The sequence below is a fragment of the Mus musculus genome, chromosome 5, assembly GCF_000001635.26.
Source record: "Mus musculus strain C57BL/6J chromosome 5, GRCm38.p6 C57BL/6J".
NCBI lineage: Eukaryota > Metazoa > Chordata > Mammalia > Rodentia > Muridae > Mus > Mus musculus.
Window position 1 is genome coordinate 102,395,925 of NC_000071.6, and position 23,418 is coordinate 102,419,342.

Consider the following 23,418-nt stretch of genomic DNA (forward strand, 5'->3'; position numbering starts at 1 on the left):
AAGAAAATGAAATGGAGCCAAACCAAAGGCTTTCGACTCCACAAAAGAGACAAAGCTTTTGAAAACTTTCTCCACCAGAAGGTTTATAATTAGAGTATTAATTTCCTGTAGGGAATTTCCGGTTCTTTGTGTAACTTAAAGGACACATTTTTGATCTATTCTCTCATAGGATTTCGTTTTGGACTTGGAATTAATGGTCCAATGAACCAAAAATAGCCACCAGTAGTTGGCTTAAAAGCTAGTTTGGGAGCCACCAGAAATATATTAAGCATGAACGAATAGTACTTAAAACTCAGCATCTTAGAGCCATCAGAGAAACGCCCAACTGTGCTTTAAAGATGAGTAAGGTCATGTTTGTATGTGAGCTCACTGAAGACACCTGTCTCATTAGTGACAGCAGTGGACAAAGTCAGAAAGAGAACAGGCTGACTTCTATCCCAGGAACTCCCCACTGGGGACTAAGTGGCCTGCAACCTATGAATCAGAGATCAACCCATCTTTTCTCAAATCCATGGTGATAATTTTTTCAATTAGTCCATAAATTTCCCTAAGGTTCTGTGCAACAAGAGAAGAGTTGGCTAGGCCTGGGACATTTACACAAAGCTGGCTGAGAGCTGGGTCCTTATGGGAGGCTGTGTTCTCCAGGGGCTTAGTCCACAGATGACCTCCACATCTGGCAATTGTGAATAGGTTTGGGCCTATAAAACGTGTGTGCTACTTCAAATTTGAAGAAGGGCTAACCTGAGCTGGTTGTTTGAAATAAAGTAGAGAACAGATATAAAATACAGGACACTCCTTGTGTTTACCAACAGTAGAAATATTTTTGATAATTTTAGGATTTATCTGTTATGTGTATGAATGCCTGAATGTATTCACGTTCACCACATCTGTTACTGGTGCTCATGGAGGTCAGAGGGTGTTAGATCCCCTGGAACTGGATTTACAGATGGTTGTGACTTGCCATGTGAGTGCTGGGAACCATACCTGGGTCCTTTGCAAGAGCAGCAAGGTCTCCTAACCACTGAGCCATCTTTCCAGCCCCTTGGCTTTCATTTTTTAAAAATATATGCTGCACATAATCTCTTTATCGACTACAGTCTGTCATCCTTCAAGATAATTTTCTCAGACTTTAATGGCATGTGATTGGTGTGTAAAATAATAAGCATATTAAACATACTGTCACACACACACACATTATTCTCTCATATTTGAATAACCATATGAAGGAACTTCCTGCACAATTGCTTTGTGCATATTAAATATTCAAGTGTAAAGGGTCTGTTGGGGTTTGTGATTAGATACACACTTGTCTTCTTTAGGGTTTCTAGTGCTGTGATAAAGCACTGTGATCAAAAACAAATTGGAAAAAAAGTTTATTTTACAATTGCACATTATAGTCTACAATGTCAGGAAGTCAAGGCAGGAAACTGGAGGCAGGAATTAAAGCAGAGACTATGGAGAAACATTGCTTACTGTCTGTTCCTCATGGCTTCCTCAGACTGCTTTCTTGTACACCCCATGACCATCTGCCTAACGGTGGCCCTGCCTACAGTTGGCTGAGCTCACTCACATCCATCACTATTCAAGAAACTCTCCCATAGGCCAACCTGGTAGGGACATTCTCTCAGTTGAGGCTTCATCTTTTCCCAAATGACTCTAGCTTGCATCAAGTTAACAAAAACTAACCAGGACAGCCCCATTTAAGTGGAAACAGAAGTATTTGTTTGAGTAACAAGGGTAATATGGCATAATTGTTAGTTATGAAACCCATGCACAGCAATGAAGACATTCACTGCCACGGAAGGCTGAGTGTATTCAGCAGGTCATCTTACATTTTTAGTATATTTATACTGTTTGCTTTTAGAGAGATTTTGTTTTATGGATCAAGATTCTAGAACCCGGACAGATTGTGTTGCTTCAGGTGACTGAGCTTCTAAGTAGGGACTAGGAAGGGAACTTGCTTGGCTTATTGCCAGGCATAAAGCCTTTGTGTCCTCTTATGCTACTTTCTCGGTTACAATGTCTACAGACACAGCAGGAAAGGAGGCACCATTTTGTTCTTATTTTTATTTCTGTCTGTGTCAGTGTGGGTATATATGTCTGTGTGGATCTCTCTCTCTCTCTCTTTCTCTCTGTGTGTGTACATGTGTTTCTGTGTGAATGTGTCTGTGTCTTTGTGTGTGTATATGTGTTTCTCTGTGAATGTATGTGTCTCTGTGTGTTTTGTGTATGTCTGTGTTTCTGCATGTATGTGTTTTTATGTGTATGTATGTGTGTGTTTCTATGTGTATGTGGGTATATGTGTATGTATATGTGTGTTTCTGTTTGTCTCTCTGTGTGTATGTTTATGTGCGTGCCTGTGTGTGTGTGTGTGTGTGTGTGTGCATTTGTTTGTGTGTGTAGGTATGTGCCATGTGTGTACCGGTACCCAGAGAAAGCAAAAGAGAGCATCAAATCCCACAGACCTGGAGTTACAGAGTCTTAGGATCCACACTTCAATGTGCAGTCTGAGTACCAAGCCATGGTCCTCTGCAAGAAAAGAACCTATTCTTAACTGCTGAGCTCTATCTCTGGTTCCAAAACAACACCATTTTAGACTGGATCTTTAGTCCACTGGTTTTCTTTTCTGCATTTCTATACTTCTATTTTTTATTTCTTCTTCCCTTTAGCCATAAGAATATAGTGCTTCAGGTTACCACAGGCCCTTTCATATATAAAGTTATTATCTTAATTTTTCTTTAGAGATGGGAAAACTGACCATAATTGTATAAAAGAATAAAGGATATGTAAGTGCTTGTATAAATATTGAAATATAATTTTAGACTCTCCGTTGTTAGCTTTTGTGTAGGAGGAGTTGAGCTTCTGCTAGAAGCCCTCTAACTCTTGCCTCTTGGCTGACTTCTTTCACACAAGGGTGATACAGGGAACAGACTGAATTGGAAATCAGAAACTGTCTTGCTGTATATAGCCTGCTGCCTCGCCTTCAAGTTGAATCTTTGCTAAATCCAATTGTTTAAAGCCCAGACATTCTTTGAGTATAAAACTCCCTCAGAGTGCTAAACACTAGATGTTGTCACAAGTGCTGCTGAAAAGATGGGGGTGAGAAAACCAGAGAGGTGGTACTGGCGGAGGCCTGAGCTCTCCCTCAAGTCAGACCTTGCTGTGTGGATATGGACCCTGCAGCCTGTGTTTCCCACCAGGGCTTCGCACTGCTAGGGACATTGTGAGAGGTAGCACACTTACTGCTGCCCTGTGAGCCTTTCTAACAAAAAGATAAAAAGGGTAGCTGGGCATGATGGTGCATGTCTGTTACCATGGCTCACGGGAGGCAGAGGGAGGAGAATAAGGAACTTGAGGCCAGCATACAATAAACACATTCAAAAATATCCTTGCTCATGTGTAGAGATGTTATCACAAAACAAAAATGCTTGTCTGACACGCACAAGCCCCTACTTGATTCTAGGACACAATCAATTTAGTCTTGTAGACATTGTATACCTGTGTATTTGTACGGTTTACATGTTTGGAGATTTCTCTCTCTCTCTCTCTCTCTCTCTCTCTCTCTCTCTCTCTCTCTGTGTGTGTGTGTGTGTGTGTGTGTGTGTGTGTGTGTGTGTGAAATGTGGCATGCTGGACATACTATGATGTGTGAAGCTGATGGATTATCTCAGTCATGAAACTTTATATGAGCTTTTATAATTGGTAAGTCAAGATAACTTATATTTTTATTTTTTTCTTATATTTTGAATATCATATTTAAAATAAATAATAATTGAATAACAGTAAGATATGTAAATAATTCTTTAAAAATAATAAAATATGCAACAAATAAAATACAACATTTAAACATATCTTATTTTTTTTTAATTTGATGTGGCTGAAGAGGTGGTTCAATGTTTGGGGGCATTTGTTGTTCTTCCAGAGGATCCAGGTTCAATTCACTGCACCCACATGGAGGCTCCATGAGGTCTGCATGCATGTGCTGTGCAGATATAAATGTAAGCAAAACTCCCACATACATAAACCCGTCCCCATAGGCACGCCTCTTGTGCCAATCATTATTGAAAGTCTTGATCATAAGCTGGCTACCAGTACTCACAAGCACCAGGATCAATATGAGATTGTACCTTACTCACATCCCAACCAGCGGTTATGGCACTGATGCCGTGTCTTGGTTACCTAAGGCCTCTGTGACATACACCATAGACAGGATGGATTAAGGAGTAGGCATGTATAGCACATAATTCTGGATGGTGGAAGTTCAGTAAAGACAGGCGTGTGCAAGAGAGAATGAGAGTGAGAGCAAGAGCAAGTGAGAACCCATATCCCCAAGTTCTTTTATAACCAACATTAACCCCCTCACAACAGAATAGCTCTTAGGGCTGGAGCTGGAGCTAAGTGGGTAGCAGGCTTTGCTTAGCACATATGACCCTGAATTCAGTTCCCAAGCCTGATGTGGTGAAGTTTGCCCGTAAACCTGGCATTTGGAGGGGAAAGCAGGAGGACCAGAAGTTTGAGGTCATTCTCTGCCACACAGTGAGTGGGAGACCATCTAGGGAGACATGAGATCCTTGTAAAATGGAGAAAAATAAAGTGAAAATTTCAGTTTTTGCAACCTAAATACCTCCCATGGGGTCCTACACACCCTAATGTTTTTCATGTAGAAAAGCCAGTCTGTCTCTGTTTTCAAGGCGTATCACTAGCAATTCTGTTCAATTGGCTTTTAACAATGCATAGTCATCACTGAGATATAGTTCAAATAAAGCCTAGGGATTCCCCACTTAAGTGAAATACAGTAGTCGATTGAGGAGAATACAGGGCACTGTGGGATCTGTAGAAGCTGTAGCCACATCAGCATCTGTGGATGATGGAGAAAGGCTGTGGCTAGGAGAGGGACACAGCTTACACCTGCACACTTCAAGCTCCTGACTCCACGGCAGAGCGTGCAGGACACAGCACTTTGATTTTAAAATTGCTGTTCAAAGTAGATAATTAAAGTTCTCCCATCTAGGAGTTCTGCTGGTTCTGGGCTTCCCGAGAAGCAAGCCAATTATCTAGGAAAAGGTTATTTTATGTTTTTCAATTTAGCAACTAAGTGTGCTTTTTCATATCCCGCCTGTAGCTTACATAACTGAAATTGTTCACCGTGTCTCAGTCACCTTAAAGACAGCAGACTTCTTGGGATTATCTTAATATACAAATTTTATACTCTTTTTCATGGAAACCTTTTTATTGTCTTCATTTTTTATATGTGATCTTCAGTAAGATTGTCGACACATTATTGAATTTGAACAAGTATCAGCAAATGTTGAGAGATGCATATTTTTCCCTCGCAGATACTGTTCATAGCAATAGCCCATTTATCTTTTTTACATTCCTATGTAGATTATATTGTATTGCAGATTTATATAATGTATTGCATATGTATCTTTCAAGAAGGTTTGCTTTTGGATTAATCAGAGTTGTCTAGAGCCACAGAACATATGGAATGTCTCTCTATATATTAAGGGAATTTATTGGAATGACTTACAGTCTGCAGTCTAACTAATGCAACAATGGGCAGCTGTGAGTAGAAAGTCCAAGAACCTAGTAGTTGCTCAGCCCCATGAACCTGTTTCAGCTGGTCTTCTGTATAAGCTGGAATCCTGAAGAAGTAGGTTCCAACAGAGGTGCTGGCAGTAAGTGCAGGCAGGCAAAGAAGAGTGAGCCTTCCTTCTTCCAATGTCCTTATGTAGGTCTCCAGCAGAAGGTATGGCCAAGAGTAGAGGTGTGTACTACCAGGCCTGGATTTGGAACTTGCTCTGTCCCAGGCTGGCCTTGAACTCAGAGATCCCTCTGTCTCCTCTGATTAAAGGAGTGTACTACCTTGCCTGGGCCTAAGTTTTTCATGGCCACTATGCTTCAAGATCTGGATTAAAAGTGTGTATCACCCCTTGTCAAGCTCAGGGTCAGAAGCCTGTGTCTTTCTAGCCTCAAGGTCTATTTCACAGCGTGCCCTTATTTCTGGAGTGTAGTTCATTCCAGATGTAGTTAAGTTGACAACCGGGAATAGCCACCACAGCTTTCATCTTTATAGATGAAAATAAATTGTTTATGCAATTGCGTACTTGATCACGTAGGTCGGTTTTCTGTGAAAAGAGAAAAACAAGGTTCTAGAAATTTCCACCCCGACTTGTTTCCATTTGTATCATTTATTTTCTCAGTCACACCAGGTTCTCAGAGAGTTAGGCAGGGTTTCTGCCCTATGTTCATCCCTGGTGCCACCCTTGCCGACAGTGCCCGTGGTTGCTGTGGATTCGGCACACGCACATTAAAGGAGGGTCTAAGTCTGGAATTGATATTTCACAAGAACTGGGGAATTAAATTTGTTCTGAAGTTCACAAGGTAAATTCAGTCTATGATTAATCAATGATAATTTTCCTTTAAACTTTTTGAAATTAGCAAAGCTGATTGAGATAATTGAGTACTTTTACCTCCTAAGTACAGAATAAAGGAAAGACTAATTCCAATTCAATTCACTGTAAACTCCAGCACCTTTTATACGCAGGAGATTTTTGAGTCAAGTGGATGGGTAGGTATCAGTGAGCTTTGTGAAGCAGAGAGTGATTCCTCGCTCTTCTTGCAGTAGCGAGTGGTAGGCAGTGTGCTCAGAGTGACTGACCAATGTCACCCGCTGGACGGGCCATTCCATTCTATTATCCTTCATAAATGTTTGTTCTTGTGAGTAAGAGAGAAGTCTTTCTGTGATGACTCTGCTGGCACGCAAATCTCTGATACTTACTTTGTTTTAATCAGAAGTAGCTCTGTTGATTTCGGTTTTGGACTGTTTAACTTGAAGCGATGCCCTTCTGTCATGCAATCTGACTATCTAGAGGCCTCGCCACTCAGTGACAATGTCCTGGTAGCAGCTGAGTCAAAATGCTTGACTAAAACCTTCCCTCATACAGCACACACTCCAGGCCAGCAAAGTTCCTTCCACACATGTCTGAGATTTTTAAAAAAGCTGTTTCCCATGCATCCCCCAGAGTTAACCTTTTCTGTCACTGCTGCTTCTCCTGCTACTGCTGGGAGCCTATGATGGGTGACATCTGCATGCAAAGATATGCAGCTCATTAACTAAAGACCCAATACACTACCAGCTCCATCCAACCAAGCCTAGGTGGAGGGGGGATCCAGTTATGATCTACATCTCTGGAATCAGATCTCCAGGCTGAACCTCAGACTGCAAATAGCTCTCAAACATTCGTTCCATATTTTTCTTATGGTTTAATTACCTCCTGACCCTGCTGTATTTGAAATTCACTTCTCTTTGCTCCTTTTGGTTGGTGGCTTCAGTCCACTGGCCATCTAAATTCTGTAGGTGTCACTCAATTAGCTATACATCAGAACTATGTAGGAAAATGATGAATGTATATAGACTACTTTGTCATCATTACAGATCACAGAATGACAAGGTTTTTTTTGGTGGTATTGGCATCGGATCAGATGTTCTGAGGAGTCCAGAGGTGTCTTCAATATATAAGGGATGGCAGTAAGTTAAATTTGAGCATCTGCAGAGTTTTGTATCCATGGAGACACTGGATCATTGTACACAAATCATACTTCAAGTGGTCCTCAACCTCTGCATAAATCAAATAGATAGTGTTTGCAAAGGTATCACGCAACACATACTTTCCAATCACAGCAATGCCAAAGTGTGGGCTTCAGATGTGATAGCTGAGAACACGCACTCTGACTCTTAGAATCTCAGGGTGGGCCAGTATTACCAAGGGTTCCCTTCACAAGAATCAGACACACTCATCTGTGACCATAGAGGGAGAGAGGCTCAGGGTCGCATCCACAAACTCACCAGTGAGTGACTAAATCTCTATTACTCAAAGGATGCGATGCCCCCTTCTAGTTATAAAATAATGAGCCCAAAATGGAAGGACCTCTCAGGGGTTAGCAGTGTATGCTGCTCTTATAGAGGGCCCAGGTTCAGTTCCCAGCCTCCATGTCACATGACTGACAACTGTCTGTAACTCCAGCTCCAGAAATTCTGACACCCTCGTCTGGTCTCCAGGTGCTCCCAAATACGTGTGCATGTACACACATAAATAAAAAGAAAACAGTGGAGGCTGGAGAGATGGCTCAGTGGTTAGGAACACGCCTGGTCTTCTGGAGTACCTGGGTTCAATTCCCACCACCCTCATGGCAGCTTACAACTGTCTGTGACTCCAGGACCTAACAACCTCACACAGGCATACACGCAGGCAAAACATCAATGTACATAAACTATCTGTCAATAAATGATTAAAAATTAAATGAAGCAATGCATGCAAATTAATTTCTTGTAAGGACTGAAGCAGGTATCAGAGAGCTCTCAAGAGCATGAGGGGTGTGGAGAGCCTGGAGCCCTCTGCCTGGAGGCTGTGCTGGGTTAGTTGGTCCTTGCTTTATTATGCCGTCCATCCTCCAAACACCAGGTTACTCATACACCTGTTCATTTTCTGAGATCCCTTCTGTAGCAGGCTTTTATATGCTTCTAGCTGTACAAAGGTGCTGGGGCAATGACATGTGGGGCTCTTTCCAAAATTCTTCTCTATTGTGTTAGTGATTGTAACTATTATGCTAGTGGTAGTGGCTGTAGCTGAGTAGTCCAGTTTTACCTCAGCTTTTCTGCTGTGGAAAACATAGGCGTCTGCTTCTGAGAGAAGATGAGGACACAGAAGTCATGAGTCCATCTTCCAGAAGCATTGATGTGCTAACTCGGAGGTATTATACAGATTAACAAGGCTAGTAACAGTTGAGAGAAAAATCATAGAATTAAAGAACACTCAGGCTGCACAGGGTCTTCTACATCAGTGGCTTTCCAATTGTGTGAACTACAACCTACAGGGAAAAAAAAGTCTTACCTCATGACTCAGTATCCTCAAGATCCTACACATTTTTGTCTGAGAAACGAAGCATCACACTCATGCACACAAAACTAACAGTAATGGGCCAGGTCCTTTGGGAAGCACACTCTTAAGCTCCACTGGACTCTTGACTCAGCACATTACCTCTGTATTTCACATCTGGTTGTGACCAGAGGGGGAAAAACTACTTTACCTTACTCCCATACCTTTTATTCTGAAGAGAAATTATATAGCCCAAGCAACTAAGTGGGTTTTACAATCTCTCAGGTGCTTGGCCCTCAGCTTGGGTCTTCTGAGTTTGTCCACCATGTTCTTCTCAACACAGTACATAATCAGTAGCCTGAGGCATTAATTAGTTTATAATGTTTCTGTTGGATAATGCATGTCTTGACTGCATCAGGACCATAGCTGTAATTGCACAATAATTTTGAGTATGAATGGGCTTTTAAATTCTATTGTTTAGATAATGACACATGTATAAATTTTGGTTGTTACTCTTAGCACACAGAAAAGAGGCAGAAACTCTGTAATGTGAAGGCTGAAATTGGAAACTACTATAGAAAACTAGAATTTGGGGTTTCTTACCACCTACTGGAGCTAGATTTTATTTGATTCTCAGCTACTCCAGTCGATAAGCCAGAGCTCTGCATGACTCTGGGAAGAGTTACTACATAGGTCAGTAGCCAAAGGGTTTCTTTGGGAAAATGGCACCATACATTTTGGCTCCTGATTGGTCCCTTGTCAAGGGTCAGTGTCTGTCAGGTAATCTCTCTTGCTTAAGGGCTGCTCTGACACTCTCCTCCCCATTAGTGATCCAACTGTCTGGCTTGTAGTGTGCATATTGAGTTATTTCCCAGAGAGTGGTACTGAGTTATGTGGAGTTCCTTTGGTCCTTCAGGGACAGACATTACAAAAGCCAATGGTGACCAATTAGTCTTTGAAATGTTGCCATCAAACTACTGGTGTTAGCAACCCTGTTGTATTTGATAGAAACACCTGGTCCTAAGCCTTGCTACAGAGCAACATGGCAGGACTCGCTAAGATGAGGCTAGGACACATGTCTTCTATGTGTTTCTGTACTCACTGGTTTGTGGTATGAGCAGATACTAGGTCTGCTTTGCTCATTGCTGTAGATGGAGTATACATTTTCCAATGTTGTTATTAAAGCCCAGTGGTGGTGAGATGAGGCCTTTGGAAGCTGAGTAGGTCCACAAATGGGAGTATGGCTCTCACAGAAGGGGTGCTATGCAGCACTGAGTCACCCTGCCTCTCTGCCATGTGAGATCATGCATTTCCCTTTCCAGGCAATAAACCACCATTGCGGGAGAACAGAATGGCCCTTTCCAAAAGGTGTGGGAGAACAGGGTGGCTCACCTACACAGATGAGCCTGTCCTGGCTCTTGGGTGTATCAACTTTAGAACGGTAACAAATAAATTTTTGTTCTTTATAAACTACCGAGGCTGAAGTATTTTGTCTCAGCAGCATAAACAGAGCAAGGTATTCACCATATTGTCTCTGCTGACCAGCACACACTAGGCACTTAAGAGTCACATGGTGAATATCATACCTAGTTCCTGTTTCCTCCCTCAGTGTCTCAGGCAATGATGATCTTGTGAGAGTCTGTAGCATCGGGAGCCCGCTGACTGCTACCACTGCCAGGATGGTTACGGCTTAACTAAATTGCTTAACATCTCTGTGCCTGAACTTGCCTATCTGCTATAAGGGAGATGTCCATACTGCCACCCCACATTTGACTCTGAGGAATGAGTGAGTTCACACATGAGAAATGTTTAGAATGACACCCAATAAACTGTAAGAGCTCCCAAACTGACATACAATTGCCAGTAAATGTTGGAAATTCTTGGAAGCTATTTGACTTAATTTTTTATTTGTTGGATTATTTTTAAAAGAGAAGTCACGAAAGGCCCAGTGTTTTCTTTACAAAGTTTTATGAATGTGAACATGGCTTCAGACCCAGATATCTGAGAAACCAGCTACCCAATGTCCTGTCCTTTTCCTATCTCTGCAGTGAAATTATTATCCTTCTTTTTGGTGATAACTGCATAGTTACCTGAATGTTGACAGCAGGCTATTAGGACTTATTTCCTTATATACGTAGGCTGGTTCATGAAGTCATGGACAAGTTGTTACCTGACCATTACTGCCACAGAATGCATAGAATATAAAGAATTCATACTTATTCATCTAACCCAGGATTTCTCAATCCCAGTATTGGCATCTGAGGCTGGATAAATCCTCATTGATGTGGGGGAGGGGAGGGGCTCTCCTCTGTGTTGTGGGTGCTTAGCACTCACATCTATCTTTGAGTTTAAGCCAGAACACAGAAGTACTAATGTCCTTTAAAGCGCACTGTATTGTGGAGTCTAAAGATCCACCACCAGCAGCAGTTGAAAGACTGCCTCAAAGAGCCTTAAAGCATGCAAATCTATGGGTGAAATTATATGTTAACAATGACTAAACATTATAACAATTTGCTGTTATAAAATCTATTGTGCAGAAGTTGATGGTAGGATAAACATGGGACCTTTATATATATATCATTAATCACTTTTCATCAGTGGTACAAAGTATCTTAATGTACATTGCTAATAACTTTTCATCAATGCTACAGAGTATCTGAATGTATACCGGTCACTCTTTATAAGTGCTACAAAGTATCTAGGAAACACAGGGAGGGAGGGAGAATTTGCTTTGGCTCACAGTTTTAGAAGTCTTAGTTCACAATTGACAAGAAAAAAATTTATGGGAAGAACACAGCACAGGAAGCTGCTCACCTCACTTCATCCAGAGGAGAAAGAAGGGTAGGATGGTGTGTGTGTGTGTGTGTGTGTGTGTGTGTGTGTGTGTGTGTGTGTGTGTGTAGATTGATTAGGGAAAAAGATATGTCATTCAAAGACATGCCCTATGACCTACTTCCTCCAGCTAAAGGTCACTTCCTAATAGCTTATTCATCAAAATTATCAAAGAGCTGATCAGTGAGGCTTGTATTCTCATGATCTAACTACTTCTAAATCAACTGGGGACCAAACTTTCAACACATGGGCCGTTGGGGACATTCTATATCCAAATTATCACACATTTTCCAATAGCCCTTCATGCAATTCTTTGTATGCAGTGTATGTTTATTAAATATTTGTTAAGTTAATGAGTGGACAGAAAATGAATGGTTGCCTATATTAATGAAGGAATAGAAATGGAGATATCAAGAAGAAAGCTTTCTTTTCCCTTAAAAGTGTAGAGAAGTGCTGTTGGAAATAATTTTCTTCATTTAAGCCAAAATGACAACCTGTATATAGTCCAACTGATTGAAAAAGGAGCTGATTAAGATTCTTTAGTATTCCAAGAAATCAAGACTCGAAGGCAAAGAGAGAAAGTAGATGGAATTCCAGGCAGAAGAGCTGCCCTCCAAAACTGTTAGAACAAAGTGGGTAAGGGGGAGAAAGTTTAATGTTTTGAAAATAAATGCTGATTATAATAGAAATATAATAGACGTAGTTCTCTGTTTTACTTGTTTTGACTCTGTTGGCCTGAGTGTAGCTCATTGGTTTCCCAGCACTTACCACGTGCAATTGAGAACTATTCAACCCCATCCATCAACAGCTGTCATTGGTCTCAGATTTACTTACTTATTTTTATCCTGGCACACATTTCAGAGGTCCTATTTCTAAAGTACAGATTTCCTTTGAGGAATGGCACCCTTCATCTATGGGAAGAGGAGATATGTAGTCTATAATGCAAATGCTGGCTTATGAGTTTGTGTCTTAGCTTTGAAATCCTGCGCATAGACACGGAGCATCTCTGGAGGCTCCCGGTACCTACTTTGGGTGAGGACATCCTACACTGCCTGTGCCATCTCCATGCTACCTCGTTACATTTGCAGGCTGTGAAAGCAGCTTATGCCTTTGTATGACCAACTCCAGTTATTCTGCTTGACAAAAAGCAGTTAAAGATGACTTGCTTCATCTTGGTCCGGGACCCGCCGAACTTAGGAAATTAGTCTGAACAGGTGAGAGGGTGCGCCAGAGAACCTGACAGCTTCTGGAACAGGCAGAAGCACAGAGGCGCTGAGGCAGCACCCTGTGTGGGCCGGGGACAGCCGGCCACCTTCCGGACCGGAGGACAGGTGCCCACCCGGCTGGGGAGGCGGCCTAAGCCACAGCAGCAGCGGTCGCCATCTTGGTCCGGGACCCGCCGAACTTAGGAAATTAGTCTGAACAGGTGAGAGGGTGCGCCAGAGAACCTGACAGCCTCTGGAACAGGCAGAAGCACAGAGGCGCTGAGGCAGCACTCTGTGTGGGCCGGGGACAGCCGGCCACCTTCCGGACCGGAGGACAGGTGCCCGCCCGGCTGGGGAGGCGGCCTAAGCCACAGCAGCAGCGGTCGCCATCTTGGTCCGGGACCCGCCGAACTTAGGAAATTAGTCTGAACAGGTGAGAGGGTGCGCCAGAGAACCTGACAGCTTCTGGAACAGGCGGAAGCACAGAGGCGCTGAGGCAGCACCCTTTGTGGGCCGGGGACAGCCAGCCACCGTCCGGACCGGAGGACAGGTGCCCGCCCGGCTGGGGAGGCGGCCTAAGCCACAGCAGCAGCGGTCGCCATCTTGGTCCGGGACCCGCCGAACTTAGGAAATTAGTCTGAACAGGTGAGAGGGTGCGCCAGAGAACCTGACAGCTTCTGGAACAGGCAGAAGCACAGAGGCGCTGAGGCAGCACCCTGTGTGGGCCGGGGACAGCCGGCCACCTTCCGGACCGGAGGACAGGTGCCCACCCGGCTGGGGAGGCGGCCTAAGCCACAGCAGCAGCGGTCGCCATCTTGGTCCGGGACCCGCCGAACTTAGGAAATTAGTCTGAACAGGTGAGAGGGTGCGCCAGAGAACCTGACAGCCTCTGGAACAGGCAGAAGCACAGAGGGGCTGAGGCAGCACCCTGTGTGGGCCGGGGACAGCCGGCCACCTTCCGGACGAGAGGACAGGTGCCCGCCCGGCTGGGGAGGCGACCTAAGCCACAGCAGCAGCGGTCGCCATCTTGGTCCGGGACCCGCCGAACTTAGGAAATTAGTCTGAACAGGTGAGAGGGTGCGCCAGAGAACCTGACAGCTTCTGGAACAGGCGGAAGCACAGAGGCGCTGAGGCAGCACCCTTTGTGGGCCGGGGACAGCCAGCCACCGTCCGGACCGGAGGACAGGTGCCCGCCCGGCTGGGGAGGCGGACTAAGCCACAGCAGCAGCGGTCGCCATCTTGGTCCCGGGACTCCAAGGAACTTAGGAATTTAGTCTGCTTAGGTGAGAGTCTGTACCACCTGGGAACTGCCAAAGCAACACAGTGTCTGAGAAAGGTCCTGTTTTGGGCCTTCTTCTTCGGCCAGGAGGAGGTCCAAATACAAGATATCTGCGCACCTTCCCTGTAAGAGAGCTTGCCAGCAGAGAGTGCTCTGAGCACTGAAACTCAGAGGAGAGAATCTGTCTCCCAGGTCTGCTGATAGACGGTAACAGAATCACCAGAAGAACAATCTCTAAACAGAGTCAACTATAACTACTAACTCCAGAGATTACCAGATGGCGAAAGGTAAACGGAGGAATCTTACTAACAGGAACCAAGACCACTCACCATCACCAGAACCCAGCACACCCACTTCGCCCAGTCCAGGGAACCCCAACACACCTGAGAACCTAGACCTAGATTTAAAAGCATATCTCATGATGATGGTAGAGGACATCAAGAAGGACTTTAATAAATCACTTAAAGAAATACAGGAGAACACTGCTAAAGAGTTACAAGTCCTTAAAGAAAAACAGGAAAACACAATCAAACAGGTAGAAGTCCTTACAGAAAAAGAGGAAAAAACATACAAACAGGTGATGGAAATGAACAAAACCATACTAGACCTAAAAAGGGAAGTAGACACAATAAAGAAAACTCAAAGCGAGGCAACACTAGAGATAGAAACCCTAGGAAAGAAATCTGGAACCATAGATTTGAGCATCAGCAACAGAATACAAGAGATGGAAGAGAGAATCTCAGGTGCAGAAGATTCCATAGAGAACATCGGCACAACAATCAAAGAAAATGGAAAATGCAAAAAGATCCTAACTCAAAATATCCAGGAAATCCAGGACACAATAAGAAGACCAAACGTACGGATAATAGGAGTGGATGAGAATGAAGATTTTCAACTCAAAGGTCCAGCAAACATCTTCAACAAAATTATTGAAGAAAACTTCCCAAATCTAAAGAATGAGATGCATATGAACATACAAGAAGCCTACAGAACTCCAAATAGACTGGACCAGAAAAGAAATTCCTCCCGACACATAATAATCAGAACATCAAATGCACTAAATAAAGATAGAATACTAAAAGCAGTAAGGGAAAAAGGTCAAGTAACATATAAAGGCAAGCCTATCAGAATTACACCAGATTTTTCACCAGAGACTATGAAAGCCAGAAGAGCCTGGACAGATGTTATACAGACACTAAGAGAACACAAACTGCAGCCCAGGCTACTATACCCAGCCAAACTCTCAATTATCATAGAGGGAGAAACCAAAGTATTCCACGACAAAACCAAATTCACGCATTATCTCTCCACGAATCCAGCCCTTCAAAGGATAATAACAGAAAAAAACCAATACAAGAACGGGAACAACGCCCTAGAAAAAACAAGAAGGTAATCCCTCAACAAACCTAAAAGAAGACAGCCACAAGAACAGAATGCCACCTTTAACAACTAAAATAACAGGAAGCAACAATTACTTTTCCTTAATATCTCTTAACATCAATGGTCTCAACTCGCCAATAAAAAGACATAGACTAACAAACTGGCTACACAAACAAGACCCAACATTTTGCTGCTTACAGGAAACTCATCTCAGAGAAAAAGATAGACACTACCTCAGAATGAAAGGCTGGAAAACAATTTTCCAAGCAAATGGTATGAAGAAACAAGCAGGAGTAGCCATCCTAATATCTGATAAGATTGACTTCCAACCCAAAGTCATCAAAAAAGACAAGGAGGGACACTTCATTCTCATCAAAGGTAAAATCCTCCAAGAGGAACTCTCAATTCTGAATATCTATGCTCCAAATACAAGAGCAGCCACATTCACTAAAGAAACTTTAGTAAAGCTCAAAGCACACATTGCGCCTCACACAATAATAGTGGGAGACTTCAACACACCACTTTCACCAATGGACAGATCATGGAAACAGAAACTAAACAGGGACACACTGAAACTAACAGAAGTGATGAAACAAATGGATCTGACAGATATCTACAGAACATTTTATCCTAAAACAAAAGGATATACCTTCTTCTCAGCACCTCATGGTACCTTCTCCAAAATTGACCACATAATAGGTCACAAATCAGGCCTCAACAGATTCAAAAATATTGAAATTATCCCATGTATCCTATCAGATCACCATGCACTAAGGCTGATCTTCAATAACAAAATAAATAACAGAAAGCCAACATTCACATGGAAACTGAACAACACTCTTCTCAATGATACCTTGGTCAAGGAAGGAATAAAGAAAGAAATTAAAGACTTTTTAGAGTTTAATGAAAATGAAGCCACAACGTACCCAAACCTTTGGGACACAATGAAAGCATTTCTAAGAGGGAAACTCATAGCTATGAGTGCCTTCAAGAAAAAACGGGAGAGAGCACATACTAGCAGCTTGACAACACATCTAAAAGCTCTAGAAAAAAAGGAAGCATATTCACCCAAGAGGAGTAGACGGCAGGAAATAATCAAACTCAGGGGTGAAATCAACCAAGTGGAAACAAGAAGAACTATTCAAAGAATTAACCAAACGAGGAGTTGGTTCTTTGAGAAAATCAACAAGATAGATAAACCCTTAGCTAGACTCACTAAAGGGCACAGGGACAAAATCCTAATTAACAAAATCAGAAATGAAAAGGGAGACATAACAACAGATCCTGAAGAAATCCAAAACACCATCAGATCCTTCTACAAAAGGCTATACTCAACAAAACTGGAAAACCTGGACGAAATGGACAAATTTCTGGACAGATACCAGGTACCAAAGTTGAATCAGGATCAAGTTGACCTTCTAAACAGTCCCATATCCCCTAAAGAAATAGAAGCAGTTATTAATAGTCTCCCAGCCAAAAAAAGCCCAGGACCAGACGGGTTTAGTGCAGAGTTCTATCAGACCTTCAAAGAAGATCTAACTCCAGTTCTGCACAAACTTTTTCACAAGATAGAAGTAGAAGGTATTCTACCCAACTCATTTTATGAAGCCACTATTACTCTGATACCTAAACCACAGAAAGATCCAACAAAGATAGAGAACTTCAGACCAATTTCTCTTATGAACATCGATGCAAAAATCCTTAATAAAATTCTCGCTAACCGAATCCAAGAACACATTAAAGCAATCATCCATCCTGACCAAGTAGGTTTTATTCCAGGGATGCAGGGATGGTTTAATATACGAAAATCCATCAATGTAATCCATTATATAAACAAACTCAAAGACAAAAACCACATGATCATCTCGTTAGATGCAGAAAAAGCATTTGACAAGATCCAACACCCATTCATGATAAAAGTTCTGGAAAGATCAGGAATTCAAGGCCAATACCTAAACATGATAAAAGCAATCTACAGCAAACCAGTAGCCAACATCAAAGTAAATGGAGAGAAGCTGGAAGCAATCCCACTAAAATCAGGGACTAGACAAGGCTGCCCACTTTCTCCCTACCTTTTCAACATAGTACTTGAAGTATTAGCCAGAGCAATTCGACAACAAAAGGAGATCAAGGGGATACAAATTGGAAAAGAGGAAGTCAAAATATCACTTTTTGCAGATGATATGATAGTATATATAAGTGACCCTAAAAATTCCAACAGAGAACTCCTAAACCTGATAAACAGCTTCGGTGAAGTAGCTGGATATAAAATTAACTCAAACAAGTCAATGGCCTTTCTCTACACAAAGAATAAACAGGCTGAGAAAGAAATTAGGGAAACAACACCCTTCTCAATAGCCACAAATAATATAAAATATCTCGGCGTGACTCTAACGAAGGAAGTGAAAGATCTGTATGATAAAAACTTCAAGTCCCTGAAGAAAGAAATTAAAGAAGATCTCAGAAGATGGAAAGATCTCCCATGCTCATGGATTGGCAGGACCAACATTGTAAAAATGGCTATCTTGCCAAAAGCAATCTACAGATTCAATGCAATCCCCATTAAAATTCCAACTCAATTCTTCAACGAATTAGAAGGAGCAATTTGCAAATTCATCTGGAATAACAAAAAACCGAGGATAGCAAAAACTCTTCTCAAGGATAAAAGAACCTCTGGTGGAATCACCATGCCTGACCTAAAGCTTTACTACAGAGCAATTGTGATAAAAACTGCATGGTACTGGTATAGAGACAGACAAGTGGACCAATGGAATAGAATTGAAGACCCAGAAATGAACCCACACACCTATGGTCACTTGATCTTCGACAAGGGAGCCAAAACCATCCAGTGGAAGAAAGACAGCATTTTCAACAATTGGTGCTGGCACAACTGGTTGTTATCATGTAGAAGAATGCGAATCGATCCATACTTATCTCCTTGTACTAAGGTCAAATCTAAGTGGATCAAGGAACTTCACATAAAACCAGAGACACTGAAACTTATAGAGGAGAAAGTGGGGAAAAGCCTTGAAGATATGGGCACAGGGGAAAAATTCCTGAACAGAACAGCAATGGCTTGTGCTGTAAGATCGAGAATTGACAAATGGGACCTAATGAAACTCCAAAGTTTCTGCAAGGCAAAAGACACTGTCTATAAGACAAAAAGACCACCAACAGACTGGGAAAGGATCTTTACCTATCCTAAATCAGATAGGGGACTAATATCCAACATATATAAAGAACTCAAGAAGGTGGACCTCAGAAAATCAAATAACCCCCTTAAAAAATGGAGCTCAGAACTGAACAAAGAATTCTCACCTGAGGAATACCGAATGGCAGAGAAGCACCTGAAAAAATGTTCAACATCCTTAATCATCAGGGAAATGCAAATCAAAACAACCCTGAGATTCCACCTCACACCAGTGAGAATGGCTAAGATCAAAAATTCAGGTGACAGCAGATGCTGGCGTGGATGTGGAGAAAGAGGAACACTCCTCCATTGTTGGTGGGATTGCAGGCTTGTACAACCACTCTGGAAATCAGTCTGGCGGTTCCTCAGAAAATTGGACATAGTACTACCGGAGGATCCAGCAATACCTCTCCTGGGCATATATCCAGAAGAAGCCCCAACTGGTAAGAAGGACACATGCTCCACTATGTTCATAGCAGCCTTATTTATAATAGCCAGAAACTGGAAAGAACCCAGATGCCCCTCAACAGAGGAATGGATACAGAAAATGTGGTACATCTACACAATGGAGTACTACTCAGCTATTAAAAAGAATGAATTTATGAAATTCCTAGCCAAATGGATGGACCTGGAGAGCATCATCCTGAGTGAGGTAACACAATCACAAAGGAACTCACACAATATGTACTCACTGATAAGTGGATACTAGCCCAAAACCTAGGATACCCACGATATAAGATACAATTTCCTAAACACATGAAACTCAAGAAAAATGAAGACTGAAGTGTGGACACTATGCCCCTCCTTAGAAGTGGGAACAAAACACCCATGGAAGGAGTTACAGAAACAAAGTATGGAGCTGAGATGAAAGGATGGACCATGTAGAGACTGCCATATCCAGGGATCCACCCCATAATCAGCTTCCAAATGCTGACACCATTGCATACACTAGCAAGATTTTACTGAAAGGACCCAGATGTAGCTGTCTCTTGTGAGACTATGCCGGGGCCTAGCAAACACAGAAGTGGATGCTCACAGTCAGCTAATGGATGGATCACAGGGCTCCCAATGGAGGAGCTAGAGAAAGTACCCAAGGAGCTAAAGGGATCTTCAACCCTATAGGTGGAACAACATTATGAACTAACCAGTACCCCTGAGCTCTTGACTCTAGCTGCATATGTATCAAAAGATGGCCTAGTCGGCCATCACTGGAAAGAGAGGCCCATTGGACACGCAGACTTTGTGTGCCCCGGTACAGGGGAACGCCAGGGCCAAAGGGGGGGAGTGGGTGGGTAGGGGAGTGGGGGTGGGTGGGTAAGGGGGACTTTTGGTATAGCATTGGAAATGTAAATGAGCTAAATACCTAATAAAAAATGGAAAAAAAAAAAAAAAAAAAAAAAAAGATGACTTGCTTAAGGAATTAACTGTGGGAGACAAAATTGCAAACTGGATAACAGTGAGTGTGGGCTCAGTCAATTTAAAAAACGTGTGTGTGTGTGTGTGTGTGTGTGTGTGTGTGTGTGTGTGTGTGTGTGTGTGACATTTTATTGCAGCTCTGGTTTGAGTCCATCCTTAATTTACAGTTCGATTCTCCCTGGTGGACTGACACAGCCAAGATGGAGACCCATCCCCATCAGGGCTCAGACTCTGGCTGTCCCCAGTGGCATTTCTGGTCTTACACTGTGGGCCCAACTTCTCTTTCCTCGGCAGTCATGCTCTGGGGTAGGAAGCCTAGCTCTTCAGTTCCATGGCCTGGTTGGTCCAGTGGCCTCATGTCAGTGGGGTTTGGGGATGTGGCTGTCCACATAGAAGTTCCTGGTGATATGAGAAAGAGCAACCTCGACTCCCTCCAGCTCAGGGGTCAGCACAATCTGGCAGCCCAGTCTCGAGTTCTCCTGGAGCAGTGGATCCATGTCCAACATGTTGTCCTCCACCTCCTCAGGAGGCAGGAGATCCAGGTGGGCCCCACTCACATACATGGCAGGTGGAACATGCCAGGGATGCTTTGCAGGCCCTTTCCAGGTCCACCCAGTGGCGCTGGGCCAGGTAGAGAACATTGTCCTCGACTCTGCCCCTCTCCGGGATCTGCTTGCCCGAGCAGTCCACGAACACCACATTGACCACGTCCCAGGGCAGCTCCGGGCAGTCTGCCTCCTCCTCGCCAGCACGCCACTCACCTGTAGTCTCGAATGTCCTAGATGTTATTGTCGCGTGCCTGGTCCTGGGTCCCCAAGATCCCCCCAGCCGCTCATAACAGCCAGTTTATTTTTGCTGGTGAAAGTATCCTGGTCTCACGGAGCCTAGGTAGGGAACTACTCTTAGAGTCTTCACTCTGAGATTGACAACTAAATGAGTTTTGGCCCAGGTGCCAGACCGCTTTTCCATTAGTTAAGTAGGAAGCATGACAGATCATCATGCAGAGAGCAGGCAGAGCAGGTCAAAGGCAAGTGAGCCGCATGCGGCTGTGCTACCCTGTCCCAGCAACCTCCAGCCATCGGTGGTCGATGGCGGACCTGGTGCTCTTTGGAAGCCCCTGTTCCACAGACCTCTCTGTGGAGCCCGGCTTTCGGCAGCACTGTGTCTACACAGAAGGCTTGGCTGTCCGTTCTAAGCCATATATTCTTTGTGGTGAATTTTCTGTATCTGTGATTCCTACCCTTCTCCCCACGCCCCCCCCCCCCCATAGCAAAGTCATGTTTCAGTATCTTCCTGTCAGAATTGAATTTCCAGCAACATTTACAAATTCTCCAATCATTTAAATAATGTCTCAATTAGATATGATGATGGGACTACCTCTACTTCCCCTAGCATATTGTTATGGCCCCGAAGCTTGTTTCAGGAATTCTGTTATGTCTTAGTTTGGCAACTGGGTGATATATAAATGTCTGCTTGACATATATGATTAGTTTTATTAGCTCAATAAAATCTCTTAATAAAAGTCAAAGGAATAATTTTATATTATAGTTCAGTCAACTAAAAGACGAAGATTTTAGACATATTCCTTTGATGAGTTATGCAGCCCATTAGAAAAGCTGAATGTGCCAGCTAGCAGGCACACAGCTGTGTTTGTAGAAACCATATATTCAAAGTTCCTAGAAACCTGGCAGTAAGGCAGGGCGCTCAGTGCTAATCCTCAGTGCTTGCAAAGACTTGCCAGTTCCTGACAAGCTGCTCTGCTGCACACTAGCTGTGCAGTGGTACTATCCATCTAGCCTTGGTGTGGGCTCCCAGGAGACTGGGTGCATGTACAGCCTCACCCTCCAAATTCGGATCTGGTGCTGTGACATGCCTAGGCTGAGAAGACATTCACAGATGTTCTGTGAACAACTGAGATTCCCGATGTGCTCGCATGGCTGGGTGTTTTCATTTGTCCTTCTGCCATCTAGATGGGAGAGGACTCAGGGAGGCTGCTGGCTCTGTGATAAGAATCACATAAAGCAAACCTGACCCTGAGCTTGGCTCACTGCACGCTGTAGACCCACACTGGCCAACCTGCAGGCTCTTGCAGGAAGAGAGGAGAATCTGTTGCCTGGAGCCACCGAGACAGGATTCTGTGTTAGGTAGCATTATCATAAGGGACTGTTGCTTAATATAGACAAATAGCATTTGCTTTTCTGAGTTCAGTTTTAGTGAGGGTTATAAGTTACCTGATTCTTTGAACAATAGATAGATATAAGGAGATATGGCAAAGCCATTTCTGTCTCATTTCAGTAAACATCAGGGTCTTCTCTTGATTGTTTGTAGTCAGATTGATTGTTTATAATAAGATTTTTGTGTGTGTGTGTGTGGACGCATCAGCATATTGAATTGTAGAGAAAAAGGCACAAAGCTTCTTTGAACTGCTCCTTCCTACACCACACACACACACACACACACACACACACACACACACACACACACACACACCCAGAGAGTGTTTCAATGGTACACTCAGTTGTCACAGGATACCTGGCATATGTTTGGAAGGACAGTAGAGTTCTGTCAATCTTGATAGACTGAGTAGACTTTTAAATCTCTACTTGGGTTGTGAAAAAGAAACAGTTTGGGGGTATTGGGTAGCTTTACTAGAAGTGTTTACCTTGCAAGCATGACGGATTGAGTTTAATCCCCACGGAACAAGACCAGATGTGCTGCGATGCACCTGTAATCCCAGAACTAGATAGAGATGGGAGGTGAGATAGGAGCAGACTTGGGGTTCGCTGACAAGCCAGTCTAGCTGAATCAGTGATTTCCAGTTTCAGTGAAAGACACTGTCTCAAAAAACAGAAATGACAAGCAATGGAAAAACCCAGGTATTTACCTCTGACCTCTCCAGATATGGCTACATATGGGGATCTATGAGTGCACACACACACACACACACACACACTCACATGACACATACATACACAAAATAATAAATTAAAAAGCAGTTTGCCTATTCCTACCTGCTGTTGCATGCAATGCTTGGTTCATTCCAGCACATGTTTTAATATTCCTTTTAGTCATGAACATAAAACCTCCTATCCCTGATTGGTTCAGCTCCAAATAGGTCTTAGGACTTTGGCCAAAGGTGAGCAATATGTTAACTATTTCCCACCTCTGCCAGCAGATGGGGCTATAGAGTTAGTCAAGTTCTGCAAGGGTTAATGTTGCCTCATCAGCCCCCCAAAT

The 23,418-nt window shown here is 43.2% G+C and overlaps 1 protein-coding gene and 1 pseudogene across 1 annotated transcript in view; one reads left to right on the forward strand and one right to left on the reverse strand.

Annotated features, from left to right (window-relative positions):
* Nucleotides 1–23,418, forward strand: part of Arhgap24 (Rho GTPase activating protein 24) — a 697,838-nt gene that overhangs the window by 188,727 nt on the left and 485,693 nt on the right. The window lies entirely within an intron of this gene.
* On the reverse strand, nucleotides 20,297–21,022 carry Gm6622 (predicted gene 6622; annotated as a pseudogene).